The sequence below is a fragment of the Marmota monax genome, unplaced genomic scaffold (genome assembly GCF_021218885.2).
Source record: "Marmota monax isolate L192 unplaced genomic scaffold, Marmota_monax_Labrador192_F-V1.1 WCK01_AAM20220418_F8-fsc00003, whole genome shotgun sequence".
In the NCBI taxonomy this organism is placed as follows: domain Eukaryota; kingdom Metazoa; phylum Chordata; class Mammalia; order Rodentia; family Sciuridae; genus Marmota; species Marmota monax.
In genome coordinates, this window is record NW_026694084.1 from 21561713 (window position 1) to 21572131 (window position 10419).

At 35.6% G+C, this 10419-nt stretch overlaps 1 non-coding gene and 1 pseudogene across 1 annotated transcript; one reads left to right on the top strand and one right to left on the bottom strand.

Annotated features, from left to right (window-relative positions):
• Positions 1-2203: 2203 nt before the first annotated feature.
• On the bottom strand, positions 2204-2393 carry LOC124107085 (U2 spliceosomal RNA). The gene has a single exon (XR_006856287.1). It is a non-coding gene; the product is annotated as a U2 spliceosomal RNA (small nuclear RNA).
• A 5087-nt stretch (positions 2394-7480) lies between these two features.
• LOC124107044 (mitochondrial fission regulator 2-like) lies at positions 7481-8573 on the top strand (annotated as a pseudogene).
• The last annotated feature ends 1846 nt before the right edge of the window (positions 8574-10419 follow it).

The window sequence follows — 10419 nt, forward strand, 5'->3', positions numbered from 1 at the left end:
ATTGTAAAAAATAAACTTCACTTAACTCTCTTAATATTTAATGTGCTGAGTAGTCACATTTATTAGTGAGACTGGCCTAGTCTGGTTTGCAAACTATCACAACTGACTCTTGGTGGGAATCCTCAGAAAGAAATGAGCAAAATGGCCAGGCCCATACCTCTTCTTTGCAGAGGGTGTGGAGAACACTAACAAACCAGGCAAGACTCAAGTCAAGGAAGTTACCAGTAGGATTTCTCCTTTCTCCAAAAGTCTATTATCAAAAATCCTCATCACTGTCTCTGCAAATGTATTGCTTAAGTACATGATTTCCTCTCTCCCCTTTTGAATAATCCATTCCTACTACATTTTTGTGTCCATTACATAAAAGCTTTCATTATACTTGTATCTTATTGGCAAAGTAAAAAAGTCGAGCCAATTCCACAAGGGTTTTTAAAAATATAAATGTTGTTCTAATTGATAGTGATTTTGATACCGGTCTTGGAAGTAAGGATCGGGTCCTCATTCCCCAATGATGAAAATTAAACACCGAGGCAAGCTCAAGCATAGAAAGCAAGTTTTATTTAAGAAAGAGAACAGAGGTAGCAGAGTTCTCCAGAGAGAAATTGGGGCCCAGAACTGGGTGCCCTCAAGATGGGGTGTGTCTTGCTTATTTATGGATCCCAGATTTCCTCTCCCTTTCCACCTTCTCTTTCTTTCCTGTACCTGCCTAAGGGCAGGAAAGAACGTCCCAGGGGGTAATCATTAGCAACTCCTTGTGTTGAGGAGAGCCATTCCCAGAGCATTAGCAAAGAATTGGGTGTGTGTGTGGGGGGGGGGGTGCAGTTCTCTGGAGATGTAAGCAACCCATTTCCTTTTCTTTGGTAATTAGCCCTAATCTTTCCAACTCAATCATTTTTACTATCTATAATGACTACCTATCCTTCCCCTGTCTCAATTTTTATGTTTATTTTATTACTACCTTGTGGGAATTTCCCCATATATTCTTTAGTCATTTAAACCATTGTATGCAATGAATATCTATAAGATTAATTTTTATGGTTGTGTGGCATTATTTTTAGGAAAAAAAATGTCATGATCACAAAAGAGATAATACAGAAAATATTCTAGTACGATTGAAACCAGACAGCCTTCTGCAAATTGTTCTGCCTTTGCATGCCCTTGCCCCACTGCAATCTCCACACCTGCTACTTTGACTTCTAAGAACTACGATCAATCTGTCAATCTGGAAGCCAGAAAGGTTTGACAGACAGGAGACACCTTCTAATGACTGGAGGGATCAAAGGAGATGGGCCAGGAAATTTTGATCCCGACTCTGACCCCTCTTCAGAGAGGCAAAGTTTTAGCAGTCGCCATGTCCCTTAACAACCTTATTTCCCGTGAGGAAGCCTGGTTCCAAGAGGTGAGCACCCAAAGACTCTAGAAAAACCATGTTCTCGCCATCCCACTTAGGTTACTAATGGCTTCCTTAGGGGCCTCAAGGACCCTCCTTGTGGCTCTTAATCCCACCTACACTTCTATAAATAGCCCTTCAAGGGATCTTGTACTTCAAGATCTCAGCTAAGCAAGCATTCTGTTTCCCACTGGGACCCATATTGATACAATCACCAAATATCAGTCTTGCAATAAATTTCTGGTATTCAAAGGTACTCCAAAGCTTTTACTTTTTTTTTTCCCCTCTAACTTTTTATGCTGCATTTACATCTAGCTGAGAGACTAGAGGGAGGGAAAAATACTCTGGATCTTTAATACAATTTGAAAATAAATTTCCCAGTCCTTAACAAATAGTTAGTGTGATCTACCTTTTGACCCAGAAGTCTTACTATTTAGACTCTATCATTTAGTAATACTAACTTAAGTGTTTAATGATACATCTCAGGAATCACAAACCTAAGGACCCATGAGAACAAGCAGATGCTTTAGATGAGAAAAGCCAGTCAAGTGCTAATAGAAAGAGCAGGGATAGTAGCAGATGGAGTAACCATGAATTTATGAATACAGCAGCCCTACTCTGTCAAAGCTAGTCTTTGAAATACAAAAACTAAACCTAGCAACTATTAATTTTTAAATATTTTAGAGAAGCCAAAACTCTCCAAGTTCATTTAAATGATCTCAATTGAAAAATTTTGAATGATATTTTTAAATTATTTTAAATGATATGGAATTCAAACCAAATGAAATGTAGCCTTTGTTTTTTTGTTTTGTTTGTTTCTGCACCATTCCTAGAAGTATTGCAATACCAAGTCGATGAATAGAGTTGTTGGAGCAAATTCCCATTTCATCTCTTATTTCTAAAAATCCGTTGAGTATATTGTCCTCAACAGAGGACACATAAGATATTAAACTGACATAAACAAATACTACACTTGATCCTAACTGAAAGCTTGAGAAGTGATAAACTAGTAGTTTAGATCTGACCCTCAGAAGCAGTTTTTATCTTTGAAGGATATATAAGAATGTAATTAGCCTCACTGTTTGAAGTAGCAAACATTTAGAGACAAACTTAACAGCATTCATGAGGTAGATTTTTTTGATACATTTGGGCTGGTATGTCCCAATTAAAAGAACAACACAGAGCTATATGTAACTAAAGAGGATATGCTATTTACAGTCAAGTTATTTTAAGGAACTTTCAAAAATAACACAAAAAGGAGGATCTGATATTTGAAAATATTTGCATTGTGTAATTGTGTATACATGAATAAAAAATCATCCTGAAAACAACTACATCAGATTGCTGCCAGTAGTTTAAAAACCAGCATGAATGGAAATAGAATTTTTTTTATCTTTCTATACTTTTCTTCTTACTAATTTTTCACAGAGTTATAATATGTAGGTCATTAAAATAAAAAATAATATCCAGTTAAAAGTTTCTGAAACTTCAATGTTGATCAAACAGATTTGGGAAGTTTTGTATCGTCATGAACTACAGCAAAAAGAAATAGTCAATAAATGTTGGCAATTAAATTGTGTTAGGCACATTTCATTGCATGTATTAACTCAGTTGAAACTCACAACAACTTTCAAGACATAGTGTCTATCATTTTCCACACTTAATTACCATCAAAACTAAGGTCCAAAAGTGTTCAAAGTCACATAGCTTTGAAGTGGTGGAACTAGTCTTCAAAGTATTAGTTTACCTCAAGACCTGTACACTAAACCCCAATAACACTGCCTAAATACTGTTCATGAGATGCCAATAATTCATAATGATTCAATATAAAATAAGATAATGTCACCCAAGTTCTTATTCATAACTGATGTATATTTAATTAATAAAAAAATCATGAGAATATTTTATTCAAGTTAAAAATAACTTTCTTATTGGGAGGAAAACAACCCACAAAGAATTTTCATATCTCTTTTGTATAAGTTTTTCCTGAGGCTTAAGAGTTTATAGATTTACCTCTCTCCATACTAAAGCAGTCAATAGCTGTCTTTAAATATTCAGCCAAAGAAACATTTCAGTTGTCTTGGTGATAGAAGCCAAAACATGATTTAAAAAAAGGTCAAGGTCATTTTATCTTCTGGGGAAGAAAGAAGTATTGACTTTGTGAACTCAAAGAATAATATAGGAGATCAAAATGTTTTGAAGGCATGCCTCATAACATCAAAAGTTTCCTGTGTTATGCAAGACCACAATAGGTCTGTCTTTGAAGAATGATTCATTGTGGGCTTGGTACATAACAAGCAATAGTTTAGAACATGCTAGAGTGGCTTCAGAATTTTCCCTCCACAAGTTCCTACTCTTTGCATCACTTTATCCAGCATTAATCAAGGTGAAGGACTGAGTTTTGACTCAGAAGAAAGATTTCAATTTTGTCATCAGTCCTTTCCAGAAAATGGTATAATTATGGCAAAAGAGATCCCGGTGCTATAAGGTTAAATCAATATTGAAGTTATTCATATTTACCAAGGGATGGAATGTGGCATACTTTCCTTCTGTCTTCAGCAGAAGCATGAATAATTCTCACCCTACTTCTCTCAATTCAACACATGAGCTCACCTCCAGGGCATCTTCAAGGCCTCAGAATGAATTATTCTTTTTTTTTTTTTTTTTTTTTTAGAGAGAGTGATAGAGACAGGGAGAGAGAGAGAATTTTTTAATATTTATTTTTTTAGTTTTTGGTGGACACAACATCTTTTCTGTATGTGGTGCTGAGAACCGAACCCGGGCCGCACGCATGCCAGGCGAGCGCGCTACCGCTTGAGCCACATCCCCAGCCCCAGAATGAATTATTCTTTGGTCCTACTTTTGCTTTTGTTTTTGATTTGCTAGCAAGAATAACTCAATATATTACATGTCACTTTAACAGGAAAATTCTTTTTTTTTTTAAGAAAGGAAAGTTAAAACAGATTCATAAATGCTTAAGGATTAAGAGAAAAAATGATATATAAAATTGTAACTCATCCCCAAACTATCAATTTCAAACTATTAGTTGAGTACATGACAAAGACAAGAGGAAGGGACAGCTGTGTGCTTAGTCCTGTGGAATAAACTGAATTAATTTGAGAGAAATAATGAAGTGAGTTAAAGCTGCAAGAGATGTAACAATTTAAGAAAAGATTTCATTTTGTTCACCTATATTGGGACACAAAACCCAAGGCCATTATCCAGAGATAAGAGTATAACAGCTGGAAGATAAAGATATAAAATTGTCCAGATCAAAGCTTTACCTGCACTAGGGATGAAAGGTGACAGATGGCTAGATTATATCTGAAGCAAAGAGCCAATTTAAGAAAGAAATATACCAAGAAACACTACAATTTCTTGGTGACTACTGAAGTCCATCTATGATACTTGCATGTTCCCCCTAGACAGGTACAAAAGAAGCAAAAAAAAAAAAAAAAAAAAAAACTACTTTTATAGTTTTAACTAAGACCTAACAGCAGATTACTGCTAAGTCTATAACTTCACTTGTAAAGTTCAGAAACATCTTGCCACCTGCTTTCTAGACATTCCAACCAGAATCCCATATATCTGGATCCAAATAGTGTGAACTCTTGAAAGTATGGAATTAATCTACACAGACTTGACTCTCAGCCTCACAAACTAGAGTCCTTCTGATTCTTTGTAATATCTGTATATATGCCCTTAGTTGGGCAGGAGGTCAATGTTTTTGCATGTGCAAAGCACTCAGTACAGTGTTGCATGAAGTATATGCCCAAAAGTATATGCCCTTGTCAACACCATCATTATAGGCACAATATTCATGTTAATTATATTGATATAACATTAATATCAATTGAATATTTATAAAATAGAACCCTTCATCTATTTCTGAAACCTGACATTCCTCCTGCATTTCCTATTTTGATGAATTTCAGCAGTATATACATTTTTTTCTAAATCAAAATCCTATAGAATATCTTCTCAATTTCCATCCCCCACTCAACTTGTCCTTACCAACCCAGATTTCTCTTGTTAAGATCCCATTCACTCTTCTTTAAGGTAAAGTAATATTCCATTATGTATATATGCCACACTATACACATGTATGATTACACTACTAGAATGATCTGAACCATATACAGCCAGAGGAATAAGAAGTTGTGCTCCATTTGTGTACAATATGTCCAAATGCATTCTGCCTAAAATAATAATAATAATAATAATAATAATAATAAAAAGATCCTATTCACTGTGTTCTGTCCCAACAGACTGCTTACATTTTACCAAAAATAGATCTTTATCTTTAAACTGTTCTCTCTGCCTGAAATCCTTCATGATGAACTTGATTGCTAACACATACTGTAAAAAAATCTTCTGGATAAATATTACTACCTTTAGAATGGTTTTCATAATATCCACCCTACCAAATCAAGCAGAACCGCTTATTTCTTCTCTATGTTTCTTCCCATGAATACTCAAAATACACGACCTACATCCAATGCAGTAACTACCACAGCACATTGCAGTAGTTAGGTTTCTGTTCTATGTCTGTGAGGAATCCTTAGTGCTGGGTCTTGTTTAGCTCAGGAAACCTGAGGGACATGAACCGCCAACAATGTAATGAGATTAGGGACTGAGACTATGGTCACTAAATTTCTTAATGTTCCTGTTCACTTCAAGATGTGCTTTCCCAAAAGACAGCTTACATTATATTTATAGAGTTTTTAAATCGCAACTGCCACATTAATCTGTATTTGTGATAAAATATCACTCTTTCACGAACATTGCTGTTTGTGCCCTATACGTTCTGAGACAGCATGCCTAAATTCAAGTCTTTCCTTGCTATCAGCTTATAGGCAAAAATATGAACCATCTCAAAAGAAATGTCTTATAATCCATCTCTAAATTCCTGGCATTTGATAAAATTAAGTTACAGAGTTTAACCAAAGGGGAAAATATTTCTAAATTGAATCTATTTGTGATATACTGGTTTAAAATTCAAAACTGCCAACATATTCTGTTTACTCCCTTGGCATCTGCTGCATCTGCCAACTGGTGGCCAAAAATTAGAGCAGACTTAACTAATTAGAAGGGTCCCCATCTGGTAGCTGAACTTCTTGTTTATGCTTCCTTTACATTCTAAGTACAGAGATTCGAACCAGAACTTTTGTGGTTTGCAGTGGAGGAGGAGGCTCTCCTGCCTGCCTCTGAGCTATTGTCCTGCTGAGCTGAACTTGGCCCAGATGGAAGTGTTCTCTGTGTTTTATGGCCTCCCTCCCTGTGCTCCCCTTGGGATGAATCATCTTTGCCACAGGAGTTTCCATTGTCTCTCAAAACACTTTTTTTTTTCATTCATTTTTTATCTCTGTAGGCCTAAACCTAGGACTGTGAGTACTTTATGGAGAAATAAAAGCTTCCAAAAAGAATCTGTGATTTGGTAAAGTCAATGCTATCCTAGGAACAACATTTCTTCCAGCTACATCCCATGTAGTTCATTTCCTCGGGGTTTTCATTTAATCATTGTGAGTGTCGTTTCATAACAAAGCAAACTTCTTGCAGAATCCTGCAGTGGGTATGATCACTGATTGGATTAAAACTTCCATTATAGTCCTGGTCCTTAAGTACTGAGGACAAGAGGACAAGGCAGGCTGCTTTGGCACAGGGGGAAGGTCTGTGTTTCACGCAGAGTTACCCTCCTGAGCTGAGCTCAGAGTTCCAGGCCTGACTCAGGTGGGCTCCTACCCTCAGTGCATCCTTTCTACTCTCACCTGCAATGCAAGGTCAGGGGCTGCAGGCGGTCCACCACTAAGCTCTGCTGGACCAGGGCCAGTGCACTCCCGAATTCCTTGCTTGAAGATTGGGAAACCTGCTTCCCACCCTCACTCAGTTAGAGGCTTGGCTTGAAGCTTCCAAGGAAGATTCCAAGAAACTGATTATGTTTTCTGGAATTTACTTCTTCATTTTCTTCATAATGAATATCTTAAGAGAGATACTGGCATGATTTGATATTCCTATAGACCAGATTTTGCTGATTTGGGAAAATAAAGACTGTGGATTATCTCAGAGTATTGTTGCTCATAATATTGGGAAATGCTTCCTTTGGAAACTGTCAAAAACATACTTTTGAGTGTATCTCACTCTTGAACTCAGAAAAGTCAGATAATTTTGGACCTCTGATTCCATTTTTACTGATATGTTGTGTTTAGCAAGTAATGAAGAAACCAGTTGTCTCAGATTTCAAAATAGTATGTGGAAACTGGGAAGAAGAAAAAAGTAAATTCTTTCATCCTTGCAATTAGCTTGAGATCCATGGTCACTTGCTCTGAGACACAGTAAACTAAAAAAAAAAAAAAAAAAAAAAATCTTCCTATAAGCAAAACTGCAATTAATAATTAATTAATTTGAAAAATAGCTACCCTTGAAGATGAGCTAACTTTTCTTTGCTCTCAGATTGCTGAGATGATAGAAATGCAGGAACTGAGTCGTTGGACTTGAGAGGGAATTCCAGTGGTACAGGACAATGCCATCATCCGGGACTATCCAAATGAATGTAGAACCAGATCAGTTTCCAAATGTAGTACTTTCTTCTCCTTCTCCACCACCATTGCCTCCTCAGTTTTCTTCTTTTCAGTCTTCAAATTTTCTTCCCCTATTACCAGGATCTACTAATATTTGCAACTCAGATAATCCAGCAACTGAAATGAAAAAACAGCATTCAGGTCATTCAGGTGCTAGTAAGACCAATCATATTAAGGGTTCAAAAAAAAAAAAAAAAAAAAAACAGAGAAAAAAGGATGTGCCAAACATGCTGGATGTTCTAAAGGATATAAATAAGATTAAGCTTCCTGCTATTGAAAGATCATCTGGTGGTAGACCCATTCGTAAGAGGAAGAATCAAAGTTCACATTTGAATCCAGCATCTTTAATATAATATGCACTTATGCAGAGATTTGCATTCCAAGAATAGGATTCCTTTGACTAAAAAAAAAAAAAAAAAAAAAAAAAAAAAGATCTTGGGAGTCTTTCTCATTTTCTAGTCCAAAAACTTCAAGGTTTGGGCATCACATTTTACAGTCAGAAAGACAGCAATCTAAGGGAAGAACTAATAAGCATAAAAGCTGTTAGCCAAGGGATCAGCCACAAAAGCTCTGTTACACTTAGTAGGAAAGATGCAGAATTATGAATGGCATGTCTTTTACCACTTTTCAAAAGATCTCATCCTCTTCTAAGTGAGCTTGGATGAAGCCTGTATCCTAGGATCTAGTAGTACCCATGTCTCAGGAAGTCTCTTAAGAATATCCATCTCTGCTTGGGGAAGGGCCAGTATTTAACTGACTACTGAAGAGAGTTATGTATATGGATTTTGTTTCTGTATACATTAATATTATTGAAAGTAGAATGTACACTTCAGGATTTTCCTAAGCTATTATGACTTCCTAATTTAAGAGCCTTTGAGTCTTTTGAAAATTGGTAGTGATCTGGTTTACATGGCCTCCAGCAACTTGGAGATTTTCAAAGGGGATAAAATTAAAATTTTTCACTAAGAAAGTCATAGTTTTCATCATAGGATTGACCTTTCTAAAACCTCTTCTGAGATTACAAATTAGTCTTGGACACAAATATTTACTGTTTAAGTGCTATAAGTCTTAAGAGAATCTTATTGACAAGTTTTGCCTGCATTTGCTATGTAAATATATATGCCTGACATATGTATTTCCTTTGTTTATTATTATATTTATACTCTGTTTCTTTATGAATAGATTGTATAAAAATGTGTCTTTTGAACACAGAAAAAAATCATGGTTGCTATTAGTTGTGTGTCCCTTAGCAATTTTACCTAATCTCATTACACTTTGGTTTCCTCAACTGCAAATTTAGAGCACTACTTTAATTGCTGTTTCATAGCATTATGAGGATTAAATGAGAAATTATGTGTAAAGTGCCTAGCACTACAGCCTAGCATAAAGGAAATTTGTCAAAAATTATTATTGACAAAAGAGGTCTAAAATAATATATTCTCTTTTCATTTTTATTTTTAACTGATACATAAAGAGATAAAAATTGTATATATTAATGGAACACCATGTGACATAGTCTTTACAAGCATAAAACATATTGCACTAGTTGGTTGTTTTGGAGCTCAGTTATTTTGTCATGTTTTTGAAATTTCTCTTAGAAGCATTCCTGAAGATATTCCAGTCAATATTAAACAAAAATTAACAGCATGATGTGTGTCTGAAGAAAACAAGCATAAGATTAATATATTATTAAGAGCAACAAAAATACTCTACTAATTTATTTATTAATTAATTAATTTATTTATTTATTTATTTTATCTATTCTCCATTATTAATTTTTCTCCCTTTAGCAGATAAGAAGTGATAGTAAATTTGAAAACAAACTTAACTGGGAAGAAGTTGAGCAGTTTTAAGCCTGTTTACAAGAACAGGTAAGACATGACCTCTATCATCAAAGAATTCATAGTGTTTGGAAGAGCTGGTGATGGGATAAATAACTATGTTCTCATATAATTAACCCAAGACTGTGATATAAAGTCTGGGAAAACTTCTGGGAGAAATGACACCTGAGATGCATTGCTAAATGGTTCTAGGAGTTCATGAAGCTGTGTGATAGATGAGAGCTGTTACAGTTAGAAAGAGCTGTGTGAGCTCCATCATGGAGTGGAGATGGGAACAGTATGGTGTTTTGTTTTGTTTTGTATCAAGCAGGTTAGAATGGCAGAACCCTAGTGTGCATGGCAGGCAGCAGGGAGGGCCTAGATGAGAGAGGAGACAGGGCAAATGTAGAAAACTTTGTCTAGGGATTCATGACACAATGGAGATATTAGAAGGTTTAAATCTTTAAAATAATTTTTAAATACTTTTTTTAAGAACATTGAGGAGGACAGATCTGAAGAAGCTATTAAGATGAATTTGGTGCAAATCAGCCATTAGCTAAGGAAAGATGGCCTCCACTAGGACAGTAATAGTTTGAGTAGAGAAGCTAACATAGATGCCCCACTCCAAAAA